Source organism: Cebus imitator, unplaced genomic scaffold (assembly GCF_001604975.1).
Source record: "Cebus imitator isolate Cc_AM_T3 unplaced genomic scaffold, Cebus_imitator-1.0 Scaffold528, whole genome shotgun sequence".
Classification (NCBI taxonomy): Eukaryota; Metazoa; Chordata; class Mammalia; order Primates; family Cebidae; genus Cebus; species Cebus imitator.
In genome coordinates, this window is record NW_016107843.1 from 709,556 (window position 1) to 723,646 (window position 14,091).

The following is a 14,091-nucleotide window of genomic DNA, read 5'->3' on the forward strand; positions in this document are numbered from 1 at the left end:
TTCCTACAACAGTCACTGAAAACAAAAATTCAGAGGGATATAGTCTAAAATGCAATAAAGAAATTAAAATGGGACTCTCAAACGTAAATAAAAGAACACACACACACAAAAAAACCAAAGTAATAAAATACAGAAGAGAACAGAAACTAATAATAAAATGCTGCACCAAAATGCAACCATATCAGTAATTACATCAAATGTAAATAGTTTAAACAAAACAATTAAAAGGGAATGATAATTAGATTGGATTTTTAAACACACACACACATACACATATACACACACACCCTAACCAACTGTATGCTGTCTACAAGAAATGTACTCAAAACATAATGATATACACAGGTTAAAAATGAAATATAAATTATATCTATATGAAAGATATAACACGCAAATACTAATGAGAAGAAAAAGGCTGGTGTGGGTATTTAATATCAACAAAGTAAACTTCAAAAAAGGAAAATAACCAGAGACAAAAAGGGATACCACATAATGATAAAAAGGTCAGTTCCTCAAGAAGACATGACAATTTTAAATGTGTATGCAATTGACAACAGGGCTTCAAAATAAGTAAATCATAGATTGGCAGAATTAAAAGGATAAATTAACAAATTCACAATTATTTGTATGAATTTCAAGTTGTCTGTTAAAGTAACTGATGAAACAAATAGAAAAGCACCAAGGCTATAGAAACCTAAGCAACATCATCAACCAAGTAGTTGGTTGATGAACTAGTAGTTCTAGTTGACATTTATATAACACTCCACCCAGCAACTACAGAATACACATTTTTTTCAAGTGTACATGGAAATTTTCACCAAGATAGACCATATCCATGGACATAGAATAAATTTCTTAAACTTAGAAGAATTGAAATTATCTAAAATATATTCTCCAACTATAATATAACTATAAATTTATAACAAAGGATTTTTGGAAAATCTCCAAATTGGGAAATTAAACCACACATTACCATATAATCCATGGCCCAAAGAGGCATTCTAAAGAGAAATTAGAAAGCATTTTGAACTCAAAAAAAATAGAAATAAATATCAAAATATGTGAAATGTGCCCTAGAAAGCACTTAGAAAAAAAATTAATAGCCTTAAAGATACTAGAAAAGAAAAAAGATTAATCAATAATTTAAGCTTCATCTTAAGAAATCAGAAAAAGAAGACATTAAAACTAAAGCAAAGACAAAAGGAAATAATAAAGAAAAATAAATTAATAGTCTTGAGAAAAACAAAACAATAAAGAAAATCAATGAAACTAAAAGCTGATTCTATGAAAAAAATCAATAAAATTTATAAATCTCTAGCTTGATGATCAAGTAAAAGAGAGAAGCACTTATAATGGATAACAAGAATTAAAGAGGAGATATGACTACAGACCAAGACATTAAAGGGCAATGTAGGATTATTAAAGACAATTCTATGCACATAAATTGACAAGTTATGTAAAATGGACCAATTACTTGAAAGATATAACCTACAAAAATGTACGCAAGATAAAATAAATAACCTCAATTATCTTATATGTACTAAAGAAATTAATTTCATAATAAAAATTATTCTGAAAAATAAAACTCCTGGCCCAGATGATTTCACTGTAGAATTCTAAGCATCTAAGAAGAGGAGGGGACATGTCACAACTAACTTGTGCCACCACTACTCTGATATCAAAACCAGCAATGACCATATAAGAAAAGATAATTATAGACCAATACCCCTCATGATCATAGTTGCAAAAATCTTCAAAAAAAATCTTAGCAATTTAACCCAGCAATATATTACAAGAACAACACATCATCACCAAGTAGGGTTTATCTCCAAGAATGCAAGAATGGTTCAACATTGGAAAATCAATCAATGTAATTCATTGTATTAACAGTCTAAAGGAGAAAAAAGTGCACGGTTATATCAAAAGATACAGAAAATCACTTGACAATTTCAACATTCATTCAAGATAAAAACTCTCAGCAAACAAGAAATAGAAGAAAACTTTCTCAATATGATAGAAGGCATCTACAAAAACCTTACAGCTGACATCATGCTTAATGGTGAAAACCTGCATGCTTTCTCTCTATGATTGGCATCAAGGCAAGGATGACCACTCTCACCACTCTTATTCAGTATTATATTGGAAGTACTAGCAAGTACAATTAATCAAGAAAATAAATAAATGGTAGACAGATTAGGAAGAGGTAACTAAAGCTATTAATACACCCAGATGACATGATTCTTTATATAGAAAATCCCAAGAAATCTATAGAAAAACATTTAGAACTAATAAATTAGTTTGGCAAGGTCACAGATACAATGTCAACATTCAACCAATTATATTTCTATACACCCACAATAAACAATAGGAAACCAAAATTAAAAAATAATCCTGTTCACTATAGCAACCCCAATGAAATATTTACATATAATTCTAACAAAATATGTTCAGGATCTGCATGTGGAACTAAATAAAAATTAAAATAAAACTTTGTAGGATACATCAAAAACAATGTGCAGAGGGAAATGTATACTCTCTATATATGTATATATAGTATGTGTATGTATATATATGTAGAATAAAGAACTAAAATAAGTAACCTGAGAATCCACCTCAGCAAACGAAAGAATAAACAGCCTGTTCACTCTGATGATAGTTTCTTTTGCTGTTCAGAAGCTCTTTAGTTTAACTAGATCTCATTTTTCAATATTTGCTTTTGTTGCAATTGCTTTTGGCATTTTTGTCATGAAGTTTTTGCCCATGTCTATGTCCTGAATGGTATTGCGTAGGTTTTCTTCTAAGGTTTTTATGGTTTGGGGTTTTAAATTATTTAATCCATATTGAGTTAATTTTATTATAAGGTATAAGGAAGGAGTCCAGTTTCAGTTTTCTGCATATGAGTAGCCAGTTTTCACAGCACTTTTTATTGAATAAGAGATCCTTTCCCCATTGCTTGTTTTTGTCAGGTTTGTCAAAGATCAGATGGTTGTAAATGCGTGCTGTTATTTCTGAGGTCTCTGTTCTGTTCCATTGGTCTATATGTCTGTTTTGGCACCAGTATCATGCTGTTTTGGTTACTATAGTCTTATAGTATAGTTTGAAGTCAGGTAGCGTGATGCCTCCAGCTTTGTTCTTTTTCCTTAGGATTATCTTGGCTATACAGTTTTGCAATCTACCCACCTGACGAAGTTCTAATATCCAGAATGTACAAGGAACTTAAATTTAAAAGAAAAAAAAATAAACAACCCCATCAAAAAGTGGCTAAAAGATATGAACAAAAAAACATATCATGAAGGGGGTGGCTGGCAAGATGATCAAATAGGAATATCTCTGGTCTGCAGCTCCTAGTGAGATCAATGCAGAAGGCTGGTGATTTCTGCATTTCCAACTGAGGGACCCTGCTCATCCCATTGGGACTGGTTAGACAGTGGTTAGGCATGCAGCCCATGGAGGCAAATTGAGGCAGGGTGGGGTGATGCCTTACCCAGGAATGCAAGGGGTGGAGGAACTCGCTCCCCCAGCTAAGGGAAGCCATGAGGGACTGTGCTGTGAGGAATGGTGCATTCCAGCCCAGATACTATGCTTTCGCCACGGTCTTCACAACCCACAGACCAGGGAATCCCACTCGAAGGAATCCCCTCAAGTGCCTACACCACCAGGGCCCTGGGTTTCAAGCACAAAACAGGGTGGCCATTTGGGCAGACACCAAGCTAGCTGCAGGAGGGTTTTTTTTCATATATTTTTCATACCCCAGTGGTGACTGAAATGCCAGCAAGACAGAAACATTCACTCCCCTGGAAAGGGGGCTGAAGCCAGGGAGCCAAGTGGTCTAGCTCAGCAGATCCCACCCCCATGGAGCCCAACAAGCTAAGATCCACTGTTTTGAAATTCTCACTGCCAGCACAGCAGTCTGAAGTTGACCTGGGATGCTGGAGCTTGGTGGTGGGGAAGGGGTGTCCACCATTAGGAGGCTTGAGTAGGCAGCTTTCCCCTCACAGTGTAAAAAATGTCACTGAAAAGTTCAAACTGGGTAGAGCCCACCTCAGCTCAGCATAGCAGCTGTAGCCAGACTGCCTCTCTAGATTCCTCCTCTATGGGCAGGGCATCTCTGAAAGAAAGGCAGCAGCCCCAGTCAGGGGCTTATAGATAAAACTCCCATCTCCCTGGGACAGAGCACCTGGGGGAAGGTGTGGCTGTGGGCACAGTTTCAGCAGGCTTAAAAGTTCCTGCCTGCCAGTTCTGAAGAGAGCAGTGGATCTTCCAGCACAGTGCTCAAGCTCTGCTAAGGGACAGACTGCCTCCTCACGTGAATTCCTGACCCCTGTGCCTCCTGACTGGGCAGGGGCCAACAGACACCTCATACAGGAGAGCTCTGCTGGCATCTGGTGGGTGCTCCTCTGGGGCGAAGCTTCCAGAGGAAGAAACAGGCAGCAATCTTTGCCTTTCTGCAGCATCTTCTGGTGATACTTATGCAAACAGGGCCTGGAGTGGACCTCCAGCAAACTCCAGCAGACCTGCAGCAGAGGGGCCTGTTAGAAGGAAAAAATATCAAACAGAAAGGAATAGCATCAACATCAACAAAAAGGACAACCACACAGAAACTTCATCCGAAAGTCACCAACATCAAAGATCAAAGGTAGATAAATCCACAAAGATGAGGAAAAACCAGCACAAAAAGGCTGAAAATTACAAAAACCAAAATGCCTGTTCTCCTCCAAAGGATCACAACTCCTCACCAGCAAGGTAAAAAACCTGGATTGAGAATGAGTTTGATGAATTCACAAAAGTAGGCTTCAGAAGGTAGGTAATAACAAACTCCTCTGAGCTAAAGGAGCATGTTCTAACCCAATGCAAGGAAATTAAGAACCATGAAAAAAAGTTAGAGGAACTGCCAACTAGAACAACCAATTTAGAGAACATAAATGACCCAAGGGAGATGAAAAACACAGCACAAGAACTTCATGAAGCATACACAAGTATCAATAGCAGAATCGAGGAAAAACTGGTACCAGCCACTGCAAAAACATACCAACTTGTAAAGACCATTGACATTATGAATAAACTGCATAAAATAACAGGCAAAATAACCAGCTAGCATCATAATGACAGGATAAAATTCACACATGGCTATATATATATATATATTTTTTTTTAATTGTACTTTAGGTTCTGGGGTACATGTGCAAATATTGCAGGACTGTTGCATAGGTACATACATGGCAATGTGGTTTGCTGCCTCCATTCCCCATTTACCTATATCTGTCATTTCTCCCCATGTTATTTCTCCCCCACCTCCCCACCGCCGCTGTCCCTCCTCTAGCCCCCGTCAACAGATTTGGAGTGGAGAGTTCTGTCTCATTGATCTGTCTAAGAGCGACAGTGGGGTGTTAAAGTTTCCCACTATTATTGTGTGGGAGTCTAAGTCTCTTTATCGGTCTCTAAGAACCAATGAGAACATAGATACAACCTACCAGAATCTCTGGGACCCTGCTAAAGCAGTGTTTAGAGGGAAATTTATAGCACTAAATGCACACAGGAGAAAGTGGAAAAGATCTAAAATTGACAACCTAACATCACAAAGTAACTAGAGAAGCAAGAGTAAATTCAAAAGCCAGCAGAAGACAATAAATAACTGAGTTCAGGGCAGAACTAAAGGAGATAGAGACATGAGAAACCCTTCAAAGAAATCAATGAATCCAGGAGCTGTTTTTTTTTCAAAAGATTAACAAAATAGATAGACCACTAGCCAGACTAATAAAGAAGAAAAGAGAGGAGAATGAAATAGACACATTAAAAAATGATAAAGAGGATATCACCACTGATTCCACAGAAGAACAAACTACCATCAGAGAATACTACAAACACCTCTATGCACACAAACTAGAAAATCTAGAAGAAACTGATAAATTTCTGGACATGTACACCCTCCCAAGACTGAACCACGAAGAAGTTGAATCCCTGAATAGACCAATAACAAGTTCTGAAATTGAGGTAATAATTAATAGCCTATCAACTAAAAAAAGCCCAGGACCAGACAGATTCACAGCCAAATTCTATAAGAGGAAAAAGAGGCGCTGGTACCATTCCCTCTGAAACTATTCCAAACAATAGAAAAAGAATGACTCTGCCCTTACTCATTCTATGAGGCCAGCATCATCCTATAGCAAAACCTGGCAGAGACGCAACAAAAAAAAGAAAATTTCAGGCCAATATCCCTGATAAACATCGATGTGAAAATCCTCAATAAAATACTGGTAAACCAAATCCAGCAGCATATCAAAAAGCTTATAACCTATGATGGAGCAGGCTTCATCCCTGGGATGCAAGGCTGATTCAACATATGCAAATTAATAAATGTAATCCATCACATAAACAGAACCAATGACAAAAACCACATGCTTATCTCTATAGATGCAGAAAAAGCCTTTGATAAAATTCAACACCCCTTCATGCTAAAAACTGTCAATAAACTCGGTATTGATGGAAGGTATCTCAAAATATTAAGAGCTATTTATGACAAACCCACAGCCAATAAATAATGAATGGGCAAAAGCTGGCAGCATTCCCTTAGAAAACTGGCACAAGACAAGGATGTCCTCTCTCACCACTCCTATTCAACATAGTATTGGAAGTTCTAGCCAGGGCAATCAGGCAAGAGAAAGAAATAAAGGGCATTCTAATAGGAATAGAGGAAATCAAATTGTCTCTGTTTGCAGATGACACGATTATATATTTACAAAACCTCATCATCTCAGCCCCAAATCTCCTTAAGCTGATAAGCAACTTCAGCAGTCTCAGGATACAAAATCAATGTGCAAAATTACAAGCATTCTTATACACTAATAATAGACAGAGCCAAATCGTGAGTGAATTCCTATTCACAATTGCTACAACTAGAATAAAATACCTAGGAATACAACTTACAAGGGATGTGAGGGACCTCTTCAAGGAGAACTACAAATCACTGCTCAAGGAAGTAAGAGAGGACACAAACAAATGGAAAAACATTCCACGCTCATAGATAAGAAGAATCAGTATCGTGAAAATGGCCATACTGCCCAAAGTCATTTATAAATTCAATGCTATCCCCACCAAGCTACCATTGACTTTCTCCACAAAATTATAAAAAAAAACTACTTTAAATTTCATATGGAACCACAAGTGAGCTCATATAGCCAAGATGATTCTAAGCAAAAAGAACAAAGCTGGAGGCATCACACAACCTGACTTCAAACTATACTACAAGGCTACAGGAGCCAAAACAGCATGGTACTAGTACCAAAACAGATATTTAAACAAATGGAACAGAACACAGACCTCAGAAATACCGCCACACATCTACAATCATCTGAACTTTGACAAGCCTGACAAAAACAAGCAATGGAGAAAGAATTCCCTATTTAAATAAATGGTATTGGGGAAATTGGCTAGCCATATGCAGAAAACTGAAACTGGACCCCTTCCTTACACCTCATACAAAAATTAACTCAAGATGGATTAAAGACTTAAACCTAAGACATAACCATAAAAATCCTAGAAGAAAACCTAGGCAATAGCATTCAGGACATAGGCATGGGCAAAGGCTTCATTACTAAAACACCAAATGCAATGGCAATAAAAGCCAAAATTGACAAATAGGATCTAATTAAACTAAAGAGCTTTTGCACAGCAAAAGAAACTATCATCAGAGCGAATAGGTAACCTACAGAGTGGGATAAAATTTTCGCAATTTATCCATCTGACAAAGGACTAATATCCAGAATCTACAAAGAACTTAAACAAAGTTACAAGAAAACAAAGAAACAACCCCAACAAACAGTGGGCAAAGGATGTAAACAGACAATTCTCAAAAGAAGACATTTATGTGGCCAGCAAACATATGATAAAAAGCTCATCATCACTGGTCATTGGAGAAATGCAACTCAAAACCACAATGAGATATCATCTCACACCAGTTAGAATGGTAATCATTAAAAAGTCAGAAAACAACAGATGCTGGAGAGGATGCAAAGAAATGCTTTTACACTGTTGGTGGGAGTGTAAATTAGTTCAACCATTGTGAAAGACAGTGTGGCAATTTCTAAAGGATCTAGAACCAGAAATACCATTTGACCCAGCAATCCCATTACTGGGTATATACCCAAAGGATTATAAATCATTCTACTATAAAAACGCATTCAGATATATGTTTATTGCAGTGCTATTCATAACAGAAAATACTTAGAACCAACCGAAATGCCCATCAATAATAGGCTGGATAAAAATAATGTGGCACACATATACCATGGAATACTATGCAGCCATAAAAAAGGATGAGTTTATGTCATTTCCAAGGACATGGATGAAGCTGGAAACCATCATTCTCAGCAGACTAACACAGGAACAGAAACCCAAACACCTCATGTTCTCATTCATAAGTGGGAGTTGAACAATGAGAACACATGGACACAGGGAGGGGAACATCATACACTGGGGCCTGCCAGGAAGTGGGAGCTAAGGGAGAGATAGCATTAGGAGAAATACCTAATGTAGATGACGAATTTATGGGTGCAGCAAACCACCATGGCATGTTTATATCTATGTAACAAACCTGCATGTTCTGCACATGTATCCCAAAATACATGTATAATTTGTTTTTAATTTTTTAAAGTATAATTTAAAAAAAAGATATTAACAGACACTTCTCAAAAGAAGATATTTACATGACCAACAAACATATTTTTAAAAGCTCAACATCACTGATCATTAGAGAAATGCAAATCAAAACCACAATGAGATACCATCTCACACCAGTGAGAATGGCAATTATTAAAAAGTCAAGAAACAATAGACGCTTGCGAAGCTGTGGAAAAATGGGAACACTTTTACACTGTTTGTGGGAATGTAAATTAGTTCAATCATTGTGGAAGACAGCATGACAATTCCTCAAGGATCTAAAACCAGAAATACCATTTGACCCAGCAATCCTATTACTGGATATATACCCAAAGGAATATAAACCATTCTACTGTAAATACACATGCACATGTATGTTTATTGCAGCACTATTTACAATAGCAAAGTCATGGAACCAACTCAAATGCCCATCAATGACAGACTGGATAAAGAAAATGTTGTACATATACACCATGGAATGCTACACTGTCATAAAAAGGAATTAGATCATGTTCTTTGCAGGGACATGGATGAATTTGGAAGCCATCATCCTCAGCAGACTAACACAGGAACAGAAAACCAAACACTGCATGTTCTCACTCATAAGTGGGACTTGAACAATGAGAACACATTGACACAGGGAGGGGAACAATATACACCAAGGTCTGTTGTGCGGTAGAGGGAGAGGGGAGGGAGGGTGAGGGAACTTAGAGGACAAGTCAGTAGGTACAGCAAACCACCATGACACACATATACCTATATAACAAACCTGCACGTTCTGCATATGTAACCTGGAACCTAAAGTAAAATAAATTTAAAAAATAAAAATTTAAAAAAGAATGAACAGCAATGTAGGACTAAAGCAAACAGAAAAAAAAATTAGAACAGAAATCAATGAAATTAAAAACAGGAAATTAATAGAGAATATCAACAAAACCAAAATCTGGTTCTTTGAGAATGTTGATGAAATAGATAAACCTCTAGCAGGTTAACCAAGGTTAGGGGAAAGAGTGAAGACATAAATTGCTAATATCAGGAAGGAAAGCTGAGACATTATTACTGATTTCACATGGACCTTAAAAGCACAATAAAGGAATACTATGACAACTCTTTGCCCACATACTTGATTACTTAGATGAAATGGACCAACTCCTTGAAAGACAAACTAGCAAAACTCACACAAGAAGAAATACCTATTATTCAAAAATAATCTTATTAAAGAAATGGGATCAACAATTAAGAACCTTCTGAAAGAAAACACCAGGCTCAGATAGTAAAATCTGGTAAAATCTACAAAATATTTAGGGAAGAAATGATAGCAATTATCTATAATCTCTTCTAGAAAATAGAAGCAGAGAGAATATTTCCCAATACATTCTGTAAGTTCAGCATCACATTAATACCAAAATCAAATAAAGACATCACAAGAAAGATCTACAGACCAGTATTTCTCATGAACATAGACACAAAACTCCTCAAGAAAATATTAGAAAACTGAATCCAACAATGTATTTAAAAAACCATATACCACAACCAAGCGAGGTTTTTTCCAGTTATGTAGGGCTGGTTCAACATTTGAAAATTAACCAACATCAATCACATCAGCAGGCTAAAGAAAAAAAATATAATCATGTCAATAGATGCAGAAAAAGCATTTGACAAATCTAATACATGTGTGATTAAGATGCTTGGCCAACTGGAAACACAGGTGAAATTTCTCAACTCAATAAAGAACATCTACAACAAATCCATAGCAACCATTATACTTAAGACTAGACTTAAGTATGGATGCTTTCTTACACGGGAACAAGGAAAGAACACCCTCTCTCATCACTCCTATTCTACATGTACTGGTAGTCCTAGGTAGCACAATAAGACAAGAATAAGAAATAAATGTGTATAGATTAAAGGAAGAAATAAAAATGTTTGCTATTGTAAATAGTGCTGCAATAAACATACATGTGCATGTGTATTTATAGGAGAATGGTTTATATTCCTTTGGGTATATATCCAGTAATAGGATTGCTGGGTCAAATGGTATTTCTGGTTTTAGATCCTTGAGGAATTGTCATGCTGTCTTCCACAATGATTGAACTAATTTACATTCCCACCAACAGTGTAAAAGTGTTCCCATTTCTCCACAGCTTCGCTAGCATCTATTGTTTCTTGACTTTTTAATAATTGCCATTCTCACTGGTGTGAATCCAGTTTGAATTATTCACATTATGTGGTGGCCTTGTTTTTGCACTTAGCAAAGATGGCTTCATCAATCACAGGAAATGACACTTCTGACAAAGAGAAAATAAGATGTAAATTAGCTAGAAGAGAAAACAGAGCAATGACAATTTCATTTGGAATAAGAAAGGTTCAGAAAAGCAAATTGTCATGCAGGAGATATGATCACATTGCAGCTTCATCATGTAATTTCTAAATGACTTGCAGCCTTCCTTCCAATTACGAAATCTTTATCATTTGACTTGTTAAAACTGGCCTGGAGGGGAGAGAATCACTTGGCAAAGGCTAAAAGGGAGCAACCCTTTAAGAATCTGGCACTTCTCTCTAAAAAAAGCACTGTCCAATAGAAATATAATGTGAGTCACATATGTGATTTAAAATTTTATTGTAGCCACATTTTAAAAATTAAGAAAAAAGGTGGGATTAATTTTAATAATATTTTATTTAATCCAATATATCCAAAACAGTTATCTCAAAATCCAATCAATATAAAACTTACTGAGATTTTACATTTTTTCACCTCAAGTCTTTAAACCCAGTGCAAATTTTACACTAAGGGCACATCACATTTAAGAGTAGACACATTTCAAGCACTCAATAGCCACATGTATCTAATGGCTACCATACTGAACAATGCAACTCTAAAAAGTTCTTATATCCATGAAAAATGGAAGGCAGGATCACTTGCTTCACTCAGTCTTTGGAATTAAGAATAGGTACTTAGAGGAGAAGATTGGAAGAAAGTTGACCAAAGTGACTTCCTTGGAGAACATGATAAAATAGATAACTGGTCTTCATTCAGTACAATTAATGTTATCATTTAACTGTATTAAGGGTTACAACAAATGTCAGGCTACATGACCTGTTTCCTTTAAGAATAAGCTAAAAAAATCATTTGCACTGTGAAGCCATTAATGATTACACCCATCTTTCCTTTTCTTTCACAAGTTAACATTAATTCTAGTTAGTATACCCATCTTTCTATATACCAGTTGGTCACTTGACTTTTATCTCTTTGCCTCTTCTTAATTTTCTGCCCTTATACATGGTAGCCAGTGAGGTACAGTAGAAATTGCATAGGTTATGAAGTAAAAAGGCAAAGAATTGCTCCCTCAGGTTCAGTCCTGCCTAATGCCTCTTGCTCTCATTATCCATGTCCCTACTACTGAAATTACCCACCCACAGGGCCAGCCAATGGGACAGAGGCAGGATACATAACAGGAACCTCAGCATTCCCATGGGTATAACCTAGAACTGACAGCACAAATGGACATTTCCCTGCTTACTGTGTTGAACCAGTCCATGACTCTGAGCTCCTACCTGGGGATTCTCTGCTGAATATTACAGAATAGCTCAGGGTTCTTCTTCACTGCTGTGATTTATCTGCTGGAGCAGTCTCTCCCTTGATTCTGGATATTGCCTAAAGCCCAAACTTGATCTTCCTGTCAGCCCCTGAGATCAACCTACTCAGGTTTCTTGTGGAGGCCATACACTGCAGCTAGTTCAGTTTGCCAGCCTCTCATTGCTTCTTACTGAAGTTTCCACATAACAACCCTCAATCCCACACCACCTTTGAGCCCACTAACTATATGAAAATCTACTTACTAATTTGCAAAGTTGGAGTTAATAACATTTACCTTATAGGATTATTATGGGGATCAATAAGTCAATGCATGAGCAAATGCTTTGCCAACTACAAAGAACTAAGTGTTCGATATTGAGATTTTTGCTTAGAACTTACTACATGCATGGCATTAAACTCATAAGTAACATTCTCTTTGAAACTTTTAAGTTCAGGGGTATAATGCAGGGTATGAAAATTTGTTACTTAGGTAAATGTGTGTCATGGGGGTTTGTTATACAGACTATTTCATCACCTAGGTATTAATCTGAGTGTCCATTAGTTATTTTTCCTGATTCTCTCCCTTCTCCCACCTTCCACCCTCTGATAGGCCCCAGGGTGCATTGTTCCCCTCTATGTGTTCATGTGTTCTCATCATTTAGCTCCCTTATAAGTGAAAACACGCAGTACTTGGTTTTCCTTGCCTGCATTAGATTTCTAAGGATAATGACCATCAGCTCTATCCATATCCCTGCAAAGGACATGAGCTCATTATTGTTTATGGCTGCATAGTATTCCATGGTGTATATATACACTTTTTCTTTATCCAGTCTACCATTGATGGCATTTAGGTTGATTCTATGTCTTTGCTACTTTGAATAATGCTGCAATGAACATCCATGTTCATGTGTCCTTATAATAGAATGACTTACATACCTTTGGCTATATACTCAGTAATGGAATTGCTGAGTTGAATGGTATTTCTGTCTATAGGCCTTTGAGGAATCACCACATTGTTTTCCACAATGGTTGAACTACTTTACACTCCCACCAACAGTGTATAACTGTTCCTTCTTCACAATTTTGCCAGCATCTGTTATTTTTTGACTCTTTAACAATAGCCATTCTGACTGATGAGAGATGATATCTTGTTGTGGTTTTGATTTGCATGTATCTAATGATCAGTGATGTTGAGCTTCTTTTCATATGTTTTTTGGCCACATGTATGTCTTCTTCTGAAAAGTGTTTACATCCTTTGCTCACTTTTTAATGGGGCTGATTATTTTTTCTTGTAAATTTGTTCAAGTTTCTTATAGATACTGAATATTAGGCCTTTGTCAGATGCATAGTTTGCAAAATTTTTCTCCCATTCTATGTAATCTGTTCAATCTATGGATAGCTTATTTTGCTGTGCAGAAGCTGTTTAATTGGATCCCATTTGTTAATTTTTGCTTTTGTTGCAACTGTTTTTGGCGTCTTTGTCTTGAAATTTTTGTCCATTTCTATATCCAGAATGGTCTTGCCTAGCTTGTCTTCCAGAGTTTTTATACATTTGGGTTTTACATTTAAGTCCATCTTTAGTTTATTTTTGTGCATGGTGTAAGGAAAAGGTCCAGTTTCAATTTTCTGCATATGGCTAGCCAGTTATCCTAGCACCACTTATTGAATAGGGAATCCTTTCCCCATTGCTTACTTTTGTCAGGTATGTTGAAGATCAGATGGTTGTAGATGTGTGGTCTTATTCCTGGGCTTCATATTCTGTTCCATTGGTCTATGTGTCTGTTTTTGTACCAGTACCATGCTGCTTTGGTTACTGTAGCCATGTAGTATGGTTTGAAGTCAGGTAGTGTGATGCCTCC